Raw genomic sequence first — 18,039 nt, forward strand, 5'->3', positions numbered from 1 at the left:
CATCAGCCTTCTGAGGGACTTCTCGCATTTATATGTTAACTACTTGTTGGTCTTAGCCTCCAGCAGATGATGCAGTGCTCCCTTTATAGAACTATGTTGAAATAAAAGAGCTCTTCAAGGGGTTCTCCTCCCTACCTGGCCTACCCTAAATTCTTATATACTCCTCCCTCTCCTTTATTCTTATATTTCAAATTAGGAAAAGTATTTTATTATTATTGGCTAGCTAGACCATATTAGAAATGAGTCCACACTTAAGAGGTCTGTCATGAAATTTTCACAGGTTCTTAACCTAAGGTCCAAAAATAGGCTTTAGAGAATTACTGTACACCGTGAAATTGTGTTTAAAATTATTTGTATGTCCTTTTTTTTTTTTCTTGAAGAGGGTCCATCTTTCTTAAAATTCTCAACCAGTCTTTGACACTCAGGCTGCCTTGAATGCTATCTCATACATTCCTTGCCCCAAAAGCCCTTAGATCTTTGAAAATGCCCATTGCGGATCTTGAGCTCCTTTTAGGCTATTCACTATTTGTTTTGATTTACAAATGGTATAACATATTGATTTGTATCACTTCTAATTTCCTTATGGGCAAGAGAAGGCTTCATAGCAGAACTTTACAGAAGATTCTTTAGAGCCCTGAATATCTAGAGTACTTAGTGGCAATTTAAGATTCAAGTTAAAGCCTTCTCTGAGTATCTTAATCCTTAAGCTTTCAGTCACATTCATGACCAATTTTATTCCTTTGAAATATCCCATTGGAAAGCAAGTAAATGATTGGCCTACTCTTGCTTTCTTTAGCCTTCATTCAGGGTCAGTATTTTAGCTTTTAGTATCTGTTGTGTGCTTCAGATTGTGCTAGGCATTTGAGGGATACTGAAGTATGATAAAGGGCCTTTGTTCCCAAAGGATGGAATAAGTGCAAGAGATGGCTTAAGGCAACTTATTGTCAGTAGCTGACCGGTCCTAGTAGTAAGATCTGTGAGTTCAGGTTACAGAAATATCTCTGCAAATTGTGGTAGTCAGGAAAGGCCATATAGAGGGGAGAAGATTTGAGTTGGGTCTTGAAAGAAGAGGAATAGGTATTGGATAAATAGAGAGGCATAGATTATAAAACGTACTCAAAGTCAGGGACCTAAAAAGGACAGAAAGAACGAAGAGTCTGAGAGTTTCTGTAAGTCTTACCCTTAGGTCCCAGGGTACCCAGACGCTGGGTGATTTAGGAATACAATTCAGTCATTTACAGTATCACAGCTTCTATAAGCCCTAATGCACTGACTCTCATCCCTGTCCTAATTGCACTGCCTTTCATTCAATTTGCAGGCGTTCATCAAGGGCCTAGTATGAGCCAGCCTCAATGCTAGGCATGTGATAAGACCTAATGGGCAAGCCTATCTCTTTTTTATTTTAATTTTTATTAAAAATCACATAAAATTTACCATATTAACTATTTTTAAGTGTACAATATAATAATATTAATATAAGCACATTGTTGTGCATTTTCTGTCTAGGACTTTTTAAAAATATGTATGTTTGTTGATTTCAGAGAGGAAGGGGATGGGAGAGAGAGAGAGAGAGAAAAATCAATGATGAGAGAGAATCATTGATCGGCTGCCTCCTGCATGCCCCCTACTGGGATCAAGCCCACAACCTGAGCATGTGCCCTTGACGGGAATTGAACCTGGGACCCCTCAGTCCACAAACCAATGCTCTGTCCACTGAGCCAAACCGGCTAGGGCTGTCTAGAACCTTTCCATCTCACAAAAGTGCAACTCTATTCATTGAACAACTCCTCCCCCTACTCCCCATCTCTCACCTTTGGCAACCACCATTCTACTTTCTGTTTCTAAGAGTAGTTAAATCTATCTTGAAGCTGGTGTTCCTTTCAACCAAGTGGCCTGCTAAAAATTTCTCTACATACATACTTAGGAATTTTCTGGGATGATCAGAAGGTAGTCTGCAGATACCCCATATGTCAAGGACCATAGGATACTGTACCCAGATTCCCAAGTTTTCTATATTAGGAATTTTATGGAGTTTCACCTCCCATTATCTCTTTAAGTCTCCACTTTCACTAGAGCTTTGAATATTAGATTCAGAGGAGGCCTGTATAATGTTGTACATTACAAAAGATATCTTCAAAAGTTTTATGACAAAGCAGAGTATCATTCATTTTGGGGAGCATGTTAAAGTAAATTAGGGAAATAGACAAAAAATGCTTCCCAGCTGAATGAGTGAAGGTTGCATTGGAAGCTAAGTATTGTTTCCATCTTTTAGTTGTCTTTCTAAACCTTTTTTATTTTCTCCTAGTCCTAAGATAAGAGCCACTGTAACTGCTGTGTTTACAAATCCTAATGAAACCCAGCTTTATCTTCCCAGAGAGGAATGAGATAAGAAGAGCCCTAGTTTGTGGGGCAAACGTTGTTAGGGGCCCTGGGTGGCACCCATTACTCGGGAACATCTAAGAGAAAGCCCAGAAAGATCTTGGAGAAATATCCTAAGAGCTTCAAGGCTTATGAGGAAAATGGAGCCTAATACTTCAGCTTCAGAGTTGTTGGCCCTTGGTGTGCTAGTAAATGTTTAACAACTAGAATATGAGGGGGTGAGTGGTGGGAAGGGGGCTGTTCTGTAGCGTTGTGTGTGAATGCTTCCACCATGGCTGCCAACGTGAAGCCAAGTGGCTCTAGCTATGCTTGAAAATTAAACACTCAACTCCACAGGCCAAGTGTGCATTGGCCAGCTCCCTGGTGGCTGAGGAAGACTGGGAGAAAGGGCCTATAAAACTGTGAGTTAAGGCTTTCTGAGCAGGAGGTGGGTATACTTCACTTTCCCCAGGGGAGCCACCTATATAAAGTTCTACCCCAGGCAATTGAGGCCTCTGAGTAGCCCATTCTGAGAGCCCCTGTGATGATTTCTCAGCCTAGAACAGGGTCTTAACAGCCATTCAAGACAGCCTTGGCAGAGACATGCTGGAGAGCTGAGATTTCAGACTCCCACTGTAGCCATAATTCCATTTCCTGTACTTGGTATCCTGTTTTGCTACAACAGTGTACATTTTTACACTGCCTCTCTATAACCCTGAGTGATGGTTGTGGTGGTAACTCCTACTGAATGTGAGCATGTGACACAAGCTTTGGCTGTCTGACTATACCTTCCGTTGACTTTGTTTGGATTCTGGCATTTCACTTGACCTGTTTGATAGAAAAAAAAGTTTGATGTGAATTGTTTGTTTACTGGATTCACTAAAGCAAGAAAGACACAGAATCAGGCAGAGGGATAATTTTTTAAATCCTCACCCAAGAATATGTTTATTGATTTTTAGACAGAGAGGAAAGGAGAGAGAGAGAAAAACATCAGTCAGTTGCCTTCCATATGCTCCCCAAACTCACAACCTAGGTATGTGCTCTGACCAGGAATCAAATCTGCAACCCTTTTGGTGTTTGGGACAAAGCTCCAACCAGCTGAGCCAGGGCAAGGCAGTTCCATTTTTAATTTTTGAGATAAGTCCATACTACTTTCCACAGTGGCTGCACCAACCTGCATTTCCACTAACAGTGCACAAGGGTTCCCTTTTCTCCACATCCTCACCAGTACTTTTGTTTGTAGATTTATCTCATTGTCATTTTAATTTGCATTTCTCTAATGATTAGTGACATTGAGCATCTTTTCATATTTCTATTGGCCATCTGTATGTCCTCTTTGGAGAAGTTTCTAATCAGGTCTTTTGCCCATTTTTTAATTGGGTTATTTGTATGTTTTGGTGTTGAGTTGTATGAGTTCTTTATAAATTTTATACATCTTATCAGATGTATCAGCAAGTATGTTCTCCCATTCAGTGGGTTGTCCTTTCATTTTGTTGATGGTTTTCTCTATTGTACAAAAATCTTTATCGTTTGATGTAGTCCCATTTGTTTGTTTTTTTCTTTAGTTTCCCTAGATTGAGGCATGTTTGACAACCTCGATCTTGTCAGTTAATCTGAAGGAAGAGGCTAGCTAGGGATAGGAAAGTGGATGGAGAAACAGGAAGAGTGAAAATAATAGGGCTCATTCCTGAAGGTTGGGAAAGGTCCTGGTTTGGGAAGGACCCTTTCAGTTGAGGGAAAAAGCACTGAACACAGGAGCCTGGAGAGTTTGCTGCCAGTTTAAGCAGAAATGCCTAAGTAGAGGCTCCTGGCACAGTATGATAACTTTATAATACAAGTGAGAGAAGTCTCCTTATTCCAGCTAAGCATATCAGGAAGGTCACTAATGAGAAATACAACTTTTCTACACAGCAAAGGAGCATGGTGATTTTTTTAAGTTTTTATTTCTTTTAATAGATAATATATTTATGTGAGTCAGAATGTAAAATTTTACACACTGAATTTTAATAGTTTTTAAAGTAGTAGTTTCATTTTGTTTTTTTAAAAAGGCAAAATGAAGACTCTCAAAATTAATGTCCCAAAGCCAAGCTAGATGAATCTGAGATCACTGGTGAAGAGCACAGCTTATTCTTCTTCTCTGCCACTGTCAGCATTTTCTCCAACTAAGTACGAATTTTGAAATGCCCATCGCATAAACTTCTGGTCTTCTTCAGTCAGGCTTCATTGCCAGTGAAGCATCATTGGCAGTGCATAGGAAAAATAGTGTTGGAGCTGTAGGAATTCCAGTAGTTGTCAGCTTTTCAAGAGGTTACAGGAGATAATAATCCTTGCTTTCTTAACCTAAGAAAGATCCTATACCCCAGTTATTAGATGAGAATATACTGGTAGGACTTCCTTCTTCCATTTGATTTTAGCCACCTCTTTCCTTCCAAATAGATCTTTGGGAACTTTTTTTTGTTTCCATCAAGACCTCTTCCCAAGGAGGTAGCTTAAAACTGTATAAGATGTCCTCAGAAAAGCATGGTTTGCCACTGTGGTAACATCAGAGGCCAGAAGTGTTCCTATGCAAACTTTTATTTTAGTATAAGTGTTAACTGAAATTGTTTTTGCTAAGTACACTTTGACCTTTCTCAGTGATCCTGCCCAAGGAAAAATGCAATTTTAAAAATAACCCAGTCAGCCAGAAGGGTAACTAGAGAGCCCACAGATGGGATTTCTATTAAGAATTGTCTGTTAGGGAGGGACAGATAAGTGAGGCTAGGTAGGGAGGCAGAGAGCCCATGTTGAATTTCCAGTGAATTAGGCACAGAGATTGTGTTTTCTGTCTTCCTTCCTGAGATGTGATATGTTTCCAAGGAAAGAAACCTCAAATGGGGAGAACAAAGACATCTGCATCTTGGTTTGAGCTGGGCAGAGTGGTCCCAATGCAATAAACCATAGAGAAGGAGAAGGCCTGATATGCTATTAGTGTATCATGTTCCTCACCCCCATTACCTTGGCTGCTTTTTAGTGTGATTGCATGCTTTGCTTGTGCAGGGTAAAGACCTGGGCATGTTGGATCTATAATTAGTGCAAAGAAAAGCTTCACAAGGAGTGTCTAGGGCTTCAACCAAATAAAGTCAGAGAGGTGGGGCAACTGCCCAGGGAAATTAAAGAAAGTCACTGTCACCACTCCTTTAACCAACTGATGGTCTCTCGCTAATCACCCACTGTGAGGTTCATTATCTGGTCCACCTTGCTGAAGGGCAGAGCCAGTCGGTCAGATCAATAAATCTCAGGGCAATACAGAGCCCTTGGTAGCAGGCTTGGAAGACATGGATAGACAGGGAGAACTGGCCGACTTACATTGGTTCTAAAATTGTCTTTGGTCCTGAAGTATATGAGATGAAAATAGAAAGGGGTAAAAAACTTCTATATTCTATATGCAGGGTGCCTGTATAGAGGAAATAGTTATCTTTTAAAAGGTAATATCTTTTTTAGCGTAAGAGATTTGTGTCCATTTTTAGGTCCTTATTTCCAAACATATATATTGGATAATTGTGCCCTAGAGAGATATGCAGGTTGTCCTGGACAGAAAGTCACTGTAAGCACCCAGAGAGGGATGCTCACTCAATGAAGTCTATGATTTTATTATTAGGTTGCTATCTCTTCTAATTCCTGTGCTATTGGCTTCTTTTCTTTTTTCAACTACTTTGAGCTAAAGTGTTCTGAAAAAGAACGAATTCTTGCCTTCCAAGAATATCTCAGATCCTGCTTTGATATGAGAATTATCTGTTTCTGGGTGTTCTTGGTTAGTGCAGTCAGACAAGGAATAATGGGTGCTCTAGCTTCAAGTTCCCCAGATTTTATTATTTCTTTCCTGTGCAAAAGTACAGAAATATCTGCTGTGTGCCAAGCCAGGGGCTATAAAAATACAAAAATCATACTTGCCCCTCCTTGAGGACTTCTTGGTATAAGAATCAGGATCACTACTTTCTTGCTTAGACCTTTTCCTATGTGCTTCCCTGTAGACCTCCCTCAGTGATATATTTAGCATGCTTACAGTAGCCCCACCTGACTCTTTACAAGTCTAAGGAGGACAAATAAACCTCCCTGTTCTCCTTGTACCCTGGTGAAATACTGCCTCATTATAAATCCATAAAAGGTTGGCTAATGACCCTTATTTGGAGTGAGTTTCCACATGGAGAGCCATATCTTTTATCCCTGCCTCAGTTTCATTAAAAAGGCAAAAGTAGAATCTTCATTAGTTATCCATGGCATAAGTCCCTAAGCTTGGCAAATGATTTTGTCAGAAAGTCCAATTTAAGTGCACTCACTTAAAAAAAGTAACAGCCCTGACTGGTTTAGCTCGGGGGATCGAGCGTCAGCCTGTGGACTGAAGGGTCCCAGGTTCAATCCCAGTCAAGGGCATGTACCTTGGTTGTGGGCACACCCCCGGGAGGGGGGTGCAGGAGGCAGCTAATCAATGTTTCTCTCTCATTGATGTTTCTAACTCTCTATCCCTCTCCCTTCCTCTCTGTAAAAAATAAATAAAATATATTTTTTAAAAAGCAACAACTCATGTGGCTAGTGCCCAGCTGAATATTATTTCAAACATTGTTGATTGTTACCCAGAGTCCATTTCATTTGTCAGGGAAGAATGCCAGTGGTGAAGTGGAGGAGAGGAGTACAATGAGGGGAATCCTTGACATTGTTGAAACACTGAGAACTCCTAGTTTAGAGTGACTGATATATCAGTCTGAATCATTCTTGCCCCAATCAAAAATGAAATGGTAAGACCAAAAAAAGACATAAACCTCCCCAGCTGGTGTGGGTCAGTGGTTGAGCATTGCCATATAAACCAGGAGGTATGGTTCAGTTCCAGTTGGGGCATGTGCTGGGTTGCGGGCTCCATCCCCAGTGGGGGATGTCCAAGAGGCAACCAAGCCATGATTCTCTCTCATCATTGATGTTTCTATTTCTCTCTCCCTCTCCCTCTCCCTCTCCCTTCCTCTCTCTGAAATTAAAAGAAAAAAAAGAAGAAGAAAAGAAAAAAGACAAATTTACTGCCATGGCATTTTTTTGACTAGTCATGATTTACTGGACTTATTTTTTTATTTAACTTTATTGAGGTATAATTAACATATAATAAAATATATTTATGTAACCACCACCACCACCACCACAAAAAATAGCCTGTTAAGATTTTGACTGCCAAAAAAAAAAAAAAAAAAAAAAAAGATTTTGATTGGAATTACATTAACTTTATAGATCAACCTGGGGGAAAATTGACACTAATAATATTGTTTCATTATCATTATGAAATTTCACTGTTGTTCCTGATAAATTCCTTGTTTTGAAGTCTCCTTTGTCATATATGAATATAGTAAATCAACTTTCTTTCAATTAGTGTTTCATAACCCATCATTTTACCTCTTTTTTACTTTCAACATATCTTTCTTTGTATTTTACATGGATTTCTTTTAGACAGCCCATAGTTGAGTTGTGATTTTATATCTAGTTTAACAATCTCTGCCTTTTAATTAGTGTTACATTTAATTTATCAATATGGCTGAGTTAAAATCTGCCATTTTTTTTTATTTCTCCCATCTGTTCTTTATTCTTTTTTGTTTTTCTGCCTTCTCTTGGATTGAGTATACTTTTTAGTACTCCATTTTATGTCCACCATTGGCTTTTTAGCTATACCTCTTCATTTTTCATTTTTGTTTTTTTAGTGTTTGCTCTAGGGCTTATAATATGCATCTTTAAACTTATTGCAATATACCATCAAAATAATGTTCATGTAACATATATGACTTCATGTAACATACAATAACCTTGCAATAGTTTATTTCCATTTGTTCCCCCTCCTGTCCTTTGTACTAGTGTTGTCATACAATTTTCTTCAAGGTTTGTTATAAATTTCACAGTACATTGCTATTATTTTTTGCTTAAAAGAGTCAATTATCTTCTTTCCTCATTTTTAAATTTGGAAAAGTTCCTAATAGTGGCTATACAACCTTGATGGGAGAGGGCTTTGCCATGTGCCTGAAAATTTGCTTAGTCTCAATCGCTGTTGGACTGAATTCCCAGCAGAATGAGAATTAGAGGACAACTAAGGAAAAGGATGTGACCTGACAGCAAGCTTGTGTTCATTACCTTCTTCTCAGTTTGATCTAACATCTTCAGTAAACCTATCAGGGGAGATTAGTTAAGGCTGCCATCAGCCCACTCCCAGTCCGGACAACATGTATGGCCTTCTCTGCTAGGCTGCCAAATGAGGATGGAAACCACGAGATAACAATAGAGATACTTACTGAGACTTATTATAAAATAGGAAATAAACATGGAACATAGCAAGAAGATTGTAGTGGGAGGTAATGGAAAAGAGGCTATGGAATCAGAAACCTGGGTTCAAAAAACCATCATTTACTAGTTATATGACCTTTTATCTGTCTGAGCTTTGGTTTCTTTATCTGTAAAATAGTCATCGTTATTATCCATAATATTTTCTAATAATAGTATGAAGTTTAGAGATAATATATTCCCTGACTGATATGGCTCAGTTGGTTGAGATTTGTCCCATGCACCAAAAGGTCGCCTGTTGTATTCCTGGTCAGGGCACATGTCTATGGTGGCCTCAATCCCCAGTAGGGGGTGTGCGTGAGACAACCGTTTGACGTTTCTCTCACATCCATGTTTCTCTCTCCTCCTTTCACTTCCTCTCTAAAATCAATAAAAACATATTTTGAAAAGATAAATAATATGTAAAATAAACATAAAAACATAAGTGATAACATCTAGCAAATACAAAGGTGCCAAATGAATGCAGGCTATGGGAACAAAGAAGAAAAATGAAAAGAGAAAGTATTTGATGTATTCAAATAAGTTGAATCAGGTGGTTAAATGGTGGCCAGGAGGGTATGGAATAAACACTAATATTTGAGGATAATGACATGGAAAAGGCAGCCATACTTCTTTTTGGCAAAGTGTTAGCATAGGGATAAAATCATAGAAATAGTAATTTTGCAAGGAACCTTTGAAAGCACTTACCTAATTCATGGCCTTCGCTTCACATGTGAAGAAACATGTCCAGAAAGATTGTAAACTACCCAAAGAAAAAAGCTGGAATTAGAAAACATGCAGGGTTCTTAATCCTCATCCACGGTTCTTCCTGTACTGGCAGCCTAGTCTAACTTGGGGCATGTTCCTGAGTTTACGGGCCAAACTTGGTCTCTTAGAGAACAAACTTTCAAGGAGATCAAATTCTCTTCTAGGAAATGGCAGGCATGATCTATGGAGAGCTGGGAAAGCAACCTGGTAAAGGCTGGTTTGTTGTTTGAGCTTCAACGATTTCCAGGTCCTCAGAGCTCCAGGGCTTCTCAGTTTCCACCAGTAGCAGGTGAAGACCCTGCTCAGCCCTGTCCTAGTTGGTAAAACCACCAGCAAAACTTTATAGACCACTCCAAATTCATTATCAGCAAAATCTGGTTTGGGTTGCTATTTTAATTACTTAATACCCATTTAGAGGCTTGAAATTCAGAGGTCTTTAATCTATTGGGCTTCTTTAGCCACAGCTGTCAGGTGATCTCCAGGCTTGGGTGGATGGGTGTTAAAAGGATTCAGTGAATCCCTTCTACACGAATGCTCCTACCTCAGGGCCAACTCTCCATTCTCCAAAAGAGACTGTAACTTCTCTGTTCCCATTTCCATGCTCTTCTGTTTTAATCTAGCCAAATCCCTAATCATAGAAAAATTAATCTCTGGATGATTTAAAACAGACATAATAGTTTAAAGGAAGAAAGAAGATGAAGGCTTTTAAAGGATTTTTCATGATAATCCCACTACCATGTGATCTAGTTCAGATATTGATTCACTAGTTAGAGAGTATGATATTTTGGCCCCATTTCTTCCACAAGGCAGGAAAGTACAGCTTGAGAGATCAAGCTGTGAAACCACAAACAAGAGCACCACCAGGCATAAGTCTAAACGTCGCCCTTGCTTCTCTCTCCCATCAGTTAGAGGAAGTTCAGTGGTTACTGCTTATTCTGCAGACTGGTGATGAAAAAAATAAAGATTTTGTTCCATAGAAAGTTGTTCGGAAGTGATGTTCGTCCCTTACAATTATTCCAGATTTGGGACAAACCTGTCAATGTGCCCACAGAACCAAAGTCTGAATAATCAGTTTTGCTCTCCATACCATGCCTCTAAACCAATGGTTCTCAACCTGTGGGTCACGACCCCTTTGGCGGTCGAATGACCCTTTCACAGGGGTCGCCTAAGACCATCCTGCATATCAGATATTTACATTACAATTCATAACAGTAGCAACATTACAGTTATGAAGTAGCAACGAAAATAATGTTATGGTTGGGTCACAACATGAGGAACTGTATTTAAAGGGCCAGAAGGTTGAGAACCACTGCTCTAAACTGTTCGTTGCTCTAGCACAGCGGTTCTCAACCTGTGGGTTGCGACCCCTTTGGAGATCGAACGACCCTTTCACAGGGGTTGCCTAAGACCATCGAAAAACATATATGATTACATATTGTTTTTGTGATTAATCACTATGCTTTAATCATGTTCAATTTGTAACAATGAAAATACATCCTGCTATCAGATATTTACATTACGATTCATAACAGTAGCAAAATTACAGTTATGAAGTAGCAACGAAAATAATTTTATGCTTGGGGATCACCACAACATGAGGAACTGTTTTAAAGGGTTGCAGCATTAGGAAGGTTGAGAACCACTGCTCTAGCATAATGTCCTACCTCTAAAAGAAATAGTGCTGACCACAGAGTAGTCCTTCAATAATGGTCAGTGGCAAACAGGACTGCCAGAGAGGAGAAGATCCAAGTAGTTGCAGGCAATTTTTATGGTAAAAGCAAAATAAGATCTCCTTGTCATCCATGGAGGAACAACGAAAGTCAAGCATACCTTTTCTCAGACAGGAAGACCAAAATCTTTTTCTTGCCCTGACCGGTTTGGCTCAGTGGATAGAGCGTCGGCCTGTGGACTGAAGGATCCCATGTTCGATTCTAGTCAAGGGCATGTACCTTGGTTGCGGGCACATCCCCAGTGGGGGGTGTGCAGGAGGCAGCTGATCGATGTTTCTCTCTCATCGATGTTTCTAACTCTCTATCCCTCTCCCTTCCTCTCTGTAAAAAAATCCATAAAATATATTTAAAAAAACAAACAAAACCTTTTCTTTCTACTACCCGATAAACGTCTTCAAACTCAAAGGAAGGTAACTTTTCCTGTAAAAATGAGAATGACCTACTCAGGGCATTGCCTCACTCCCTTCTCTGGATTTGTTATAGGGCTGAAATGCTCTATGATCTTGACAAGAAACTGAAGAGACATTGGAGCTCTGATCTTTCGTTTTCTCTGAAGGGAGCTAATATAGCCACCCACATTCCTTTACTTTGCTAAAACCAGACCTTCCCCAGAACTGGTTATGGATCTCCCAATGAGGAACAACCCTCTTTTCTCCCAGAATCAATAAAGGTCTGTCCCTAACCTTGTAATTTCACCAGTCTAAGGACAGGCTCTCAGTGGCATTCTCACAACTAAGTTATTGGACAGCTTGGAATGGAAATTATGATGACAGAGAAGGAAAAAGCCAATTCTTCTTCCTCCATAATCCATATTTATTCTTCCAAATTTAGGACTAGTTAAAAATAAACAAGAAGCACTGAAGCCCTGGTAGTGTGGCTCAGTTGGTTGAGCGTCGGCCCATGTACTGAAAGGTCTCCAGTTTAATTCCCTGTCAGAGCACATACCCAGGTTGCAGGTTCAATCCCTGGTTGGGGTGTATATGGAAGGCAATCAATCGATGTTTCTCCCTCCTCCTCCCCCCTTCTTCTCTCTCTCGAATCAGTGAAAGGCATATCCTTGGGTGACAATTAAATTAAAAAAGAAACACTACAAAGATGTTCTCCAAGAAAATACCGTGGTGGATCACCACTGGGTCTAGTTGTGCCTAGACTCTGAAAAAGAGTTTCAACCAATAGCTAGTAATTTTTAAGATAACATTGTTAAGGGTATAGCTCTAGATTCAGCCTTCCTGAACTCATATCCTAGCTCTACCACTTACTAGCAGAGTGGAGCTGGTTGAGACTCAGTTTTCTCATCTGTAAAATGGGGATGATAATGTTTATCATATAGGGCCAATAGTGAGGATTAAATAAGGAAATGCATATATAAGGTGCCAAGCATACTGCTTGATACACAAAAAGTGCCTCATAACCTTAGCTGTATTATTATCTCTTTCATTTGAATGACTCCATGAATAACTGCTTTCTAGGACTTGAAATTCCAACTCCTGCCATAAATGAGCAAATGCTCCCCTCCCTGACTTTCTGGAAGAGACCTGTCTTTTACAGGCTTACCAATGAGGGATATACTGTGAAGGAAAGAACACATGCTTTAAGGTTTAAACATCAGCAGCTGTAGACAGGCAGAGTGGCAGGCTCTCTCCTGGAGAAACAAACATGCTACTACTATTGATTTCCTCACTGAAATTGTGTCACAGCTTGATTCTCGGCACTCTGAAGGAAGAGACCCACTGTTACATTATAGATTTTTCATAGCACCTAACAGTCCTAAGAAACAGTAAACATTCAACATACTTGTAGACTAATTTAGTAACACTCAGGCCCAACCAAAAAGGAAAGGAATCTCTCATCAAGGTCACACAATAAGATTAGAGTTAGGCCATTACAGTACACCCAGCACTGTTCTCAGCACTCTGATAGTTTCTAAAGCCCTCAAAGCCATTTCCTGCCTTTAAGGAGCTAACAAGCAAAATGGGGTGTCAAGATAAACCACCATGAAGGGCATGCCCACAGCTGTAAGCACATAATAGGGTTCAGCCGGTAACACTAAGTGTGGATTGGAGTCAGCTGCAAAACTAACCAGTGAATAGGCAGCCAGGTTGAAGTCATGTCACACCTTTTAAGACAGGGAAAAGGACAGAATCCAAGGTCTCTTCTATTTTGTCTGCCACTTCCTCCACTTTACATTACTGTGTCAGCTACTTCTGAAGGCAAGATTCTCCATCAGCGAGCAGGGCCCCTGAGACGTCAGCTGTAGGGACAGCCATTACCTCTGACAGGTCTGTGACTCTGGCACTGACAATTTAGGCTCCGCCTCAAAGGCAGATTGTTCAGGCTCAGCTCTGATGTTGAAAATAATCCTACAAAAAGGATGAGCAGCCCTAGCTGGTTTGGCTTAGTGGATAGAGCATCGGCCTGCAGACTAAAGGATCCCAGTTCGATTTTGGCCAAGGGCACATGCCTAGGTTGTGGGCTCAATCCCCCCACCCCAGAAGGGGGTGTGCAGGAGGCAGCCAATCAATGATTCTCTCTCATCATTGATGTTTCTATCTCTCTATCACTCTCGTTTCCTCTCTGAAATCAATGGGGGGAAAAAAGGATGAGCAAAAGGTTAAAAGGATGGGAAATAATGTTACTTTACTCCCAAAATACACAATCCATAGTTTTAATTTCTTAGAAACCAGGTTTGATCCATTCTGAACTGCCCTTGTGAGATGTGTTCAAACTGAGAAGGTAATGAACACAAGCTTGCTGTCAGGTCATATCGTTTTCCTTAGTTGTCCCCTAATTCTCATTCGGCTGGGAATTCAGTCCAACAGCGATTTGAGATTAAGCAATTTTTCAGGAACAGGACAAAGCCTCCCTGACATCAAGGTTGGATAGCCATTGCCAGGAACTTTACCAACTTGACTGTTCTCCTTTGCTGCTGTCTTCAGGGTAGAAGTTATTTCCCATTTTGAAGGCTCTGTTTTAAAAAATGGGGCACAGGCTCTTGAATAGACTGTGAGGAATGTCTATTGTGTGTGCTAGGGGGAGGGTGTGAGTCTGTCTGAAATTTAGTCAGCAATTTTGAACTAACTTGGTGCACTGGGACCTCTTTCCTTCCTGATCCTGATGTCACCACGAGCCTCAGAATCTGTATGACGCAAGGCTGGCCTCTGTGGGTATTTTTTTTTTTTTTTATTGATTTTTTTACAGAGAGGAAGGGAGAGAGATAGAGAGTTAGAAACATCGATGAGAGAGAAACATCGATCAGCTGCCTCCTGCACATCTCCTACTGGGGATGTGCCCTCAACCCAGGTACATGCCCTTGACCGGAATCGAACCTGGGACCTTTCAGTCCACAGGCCGACGCTCTATCCACTGAGCCAAACCGGTTTCGGCATCTGTGGGTATTTCTGATCAGTTTTTCTTCAGTATAACTTGTATCCCTTTGCACTACCAAGATTGGTAAGGTTGGCAGTGGTAGGTACTGGGTATTCGCTAACTTTTGACTGATACATTGCCAGTTAACTCAGGACAGTGTGGTCATTATGGGAAGCCTGCTTTCATATTGAACAGAGAAAGTAGATTTTCTCCTCACCAGAATCTGCCATATCCTGAATGAAGATGTGCAAGGCCCTCCAGGCTTATGGTTAACTCTATCTGGGGATAAGCAGAACTGCCAAATGCTCATTGTCACCAGAAAGAAGCTTTCATCATATAATTAATAACGATTTATTGCAGTGGTTCTCAACCTTCCTAATGCCGCGACCCTTTAATACAGTTCCTCATGTTGTGGTGACCCCCAATTTCATTGTTACAAATTGAACATAATTAAAGCATAGTGATTAATCACAAGAACAATATGTAATTATATATGTGTTTTCCGATGGTCTTAGGCGACCCATGTGAAAGGGTAGTTCGACCCCCAAAGGGGTCACGACCACAGGTTGAGAACCGCTGATTTATTGACTATTCATTATGTGCCAGACATTGGACAGTCATCTCTTTTCATTCTCATATCAGCCTTATGAGGTAGTGTTATCTCCATTTCACAGATAAGAAAACTGAGGCTCAAAGACATTATGTGTATATGTTTACATAGCTAATTAGTGGTCAATGGGACCAAAATTCAGGTCTCTCTGACCTTAAGGCCTATGTCATGCCCTTCCCCTCCAGAGACCTCATGGGAGGGGTTTAGGTTCACCCCACCAGTTTGTTCTTCCCTAAACTGAGGCCTTTTGTGTCTTCCACTTAAATCCAGAAGATGTTCCTTTGTAATGAAGAATCATATATGCACATAGGATCGTTGAGATAGTTTGAAATGGGCTGTGAAGACAGTTACTCTTGAGTCCCAAGAGCTCTCCAGGTAGTTGTTTAGTCATTGGGATGATAATGTTTCTATCAATTGTATGTTACTTTTAGGAACTCAAAATTTTATTCCCATCTCATTTTAGGAAGACAAATTCAAGTTCCATTTTATAGAGAGAAGAGCTAAGGCTCCAAGAGGTTAAGTGAAGTGTCTGAGATCCTATAGTAAGAGTGGGACTACCAGTTCTATTCTGTGAGGCCCCTTGCCAGGACCCACGTTTCTGTCTGATGAGGGTCTCGGGGGTGGGGAGCAGGTATGGACTCCTTAGAGAGCATGTGGCTTACAGGTGATTTACTGACTTTGGAGCTACTTTGAGCTGAGGTGGTGAGCATGGTTCTAGGAAGCCCGCAATCCCAACAGCTGATGACAGAAGGTAGGCTTGTACTTGGAAGATGGATTAGGGAGGCATCTCAGCCAGGATGAGGCCAGGAAGCCAGAGACCAAGGCTGAAAATTATGGTAAAACCTAAGGTCGTTAGGCACAGTGCTGCCCTTGCCACGTCCCAGGCCGTTGTTGAGTGTGAGGTCCAAATGGGACATGTTCCTAAAGTGTGGAGTTACAGAAGGCAAAGTCCCAAACTAAGTCCCGAATGGGCTAGAGCCCTGACTTGAGCTTAGAATGTCTTCTTTTAGGAATTTAAGAGAAATGATGAGGGCAGGAGATGGCAAAGGCTTGGTGAACTGAAGGGCAACTTTCCCTTGGGTAAAAGGGGGCAAAAAGAAGTAAGGGCTGGACAGAGGAGAGCTGGGATCATGCACTAAGTCCAGCAAGGCCTGTGGTTTTCTTCCAAGGGGCTGGCAGTGCAGGGGCCTTGTTTGCTTTCACCTCCCTGCAAAAAAACAAATGAAGCTGTTCTGGCAAAAGTCAACTTCACTGGAAAAGGAAAAATCCCTGTTCTGAGTGAGATCTCAGAGCTTCCATTCTGCCCTGGCAGGAAGAGACAGTCCAGGTGATCAAGGCAGCCTTGCCTGAGGTGTGAGGCTCTTGGAATGGAGCATCTGTTGACATCCTCACCTTCTCAGTAATTGGCTTTAGCATGGTATTTGTCTTTTGGCAACTGACACCCTTCAGGAAAGGCTGAGCCCATGTTGCCGAGGCTGCCATTGTTCAGGGTTTGGGCAGCATGTATTCTATTCTGCCTGGTTTCTGGGGGCTGGTTCATCTTGGAGGCGTTCGGCCTTTTTCCGGACTTGAGCCATTCACTTCTGAGCCAAGACCTTGGCTGTAGATATTCCAGCCTTGAACACAGCCCGGGTGTATAAAAGGACCAGGTTACCCTGTGGGCGATTGCCATTGCTGGGTACTGGCCCTCCTCCTGTCAGAGCTTTCGAATGGAATTTGAAGCAAGAGAGCCAGCTCATACTGGGGTCTTGGGATACATCGGCAAAATCACCTGAGGAGCTCTGGAGTAGTGATCCTAGAGCCTAGGCCAGACTTTTGTCCCTACCCCCAGACTAGGGTACACAGCCTTCCCCGTGTTCTCCATCCATCTCTCCCCTCAGGAATTCTTGGCAGGCAGAAGTGTTTGCTACCAAATGAAGTATGCCCTGGCACAAGACTGAATTGCTGAGAACAGCCCAGAGGCACCTTTGCGCCCTTCAGGAGTTTATCCTTGATCCCTCTGACCAGTCCTGACTCTGGCTTATCCCCTTCACCCTTATCTGCTGTTAGAGCTAAGCCTCTCTCATTACTCATTCTCCTAAGCTTCCTACTGAGCGGGGAGCTCTCCATGCCATCATAGACTTCCCTCCCAGGTCAGATCAAGTTGCAAAATAGCTACCACCCAGATTGTCAGAGTGAACAGTCATTTCCTCTCCTGGTCTCTCCTTTTTGCCGAGCTCATTTCTTCTAATTTGATGTAGTGCCTTTCTTCCTAATTGTCCTTGCCTTTAATTCATGGTCTTGTAAACTGAAGTCACATCAGGACCAGCTATGAGAGTCCCTTCCTTTTGGAACAACAGAGATCCAAGGTTCCTGGAGCCAGTTGAGTCTGAATCCCTACCATACAAAGTCAGAGAGAGGTATGATGGGGGAGAGACCCACATCAGAACAAAAGATGAGGTTACCTCTAGCTTAGTCTAGAAAGTGTTCTCTACACCCCAAAGTTGGGATACCCAAAAGTTCGATCCAGGCAATAGATAGGAAGCCTGAGTTGGCATTGAGAGATGAAAACAAGTGGCAGATGGTGCTGAGGAACATCCCAGAACTGAAGAAATATAGTTCCCAAAAAGGAAGAAGGAAGGATACATTGGCAAAGTCTTACAGAGCTGCTGTGGCAACCTGGCCAGAGAAAGCTGCAGGATGTGGCTGAGAACACATTTCTGGTCTGGGGACATTGGTGAGCTTAGATGCTCACTATTCCGTCACCTCTTTCATGTTCTTTTACCACAGGCCTAGTAAACAGCCTTGGTGGCCAGGCTGACTAGTCAGGAAAAGTGGGGAACAGAAGAGATTAGAAAGTGACCCCGGAATCCTGAGGAATTGCTCCCCGTGTTTAGGGATTTT

The 18,039-nt window shown here is 41.5% G+C and overlaps 1 protein-coding gene across 6 annotated transcripts in view; it reads left to right on the forward strand.

The window, feature by feature from the left end:
• Positions 1–18,039, forward strand: part of ARMH3 (armadillo like helical domain containing 3) — a 158,424-nt gene that overhangs the window by 136,367 nt on the left and 4,018 nt on the right. The gene's annotated exons all lie outside the window — the stretch shown is intronic.

This window comes from Myotis myotis, unplaced genomic scaffold, assembly GCF_014108235.1.
Source record: "Myotis myotis isolate mMyoMyo1 unplaced genomic scaffold, mMyoMyo1.p scaffold_m19_p_15, whole genome shotgun sequence".
Lineage (NCBI taxonomy): Eukaryota > Metazoa > Chordata > Mammalia > Chiroptera > Vespertilionidae > Myotis > Myotis myotis.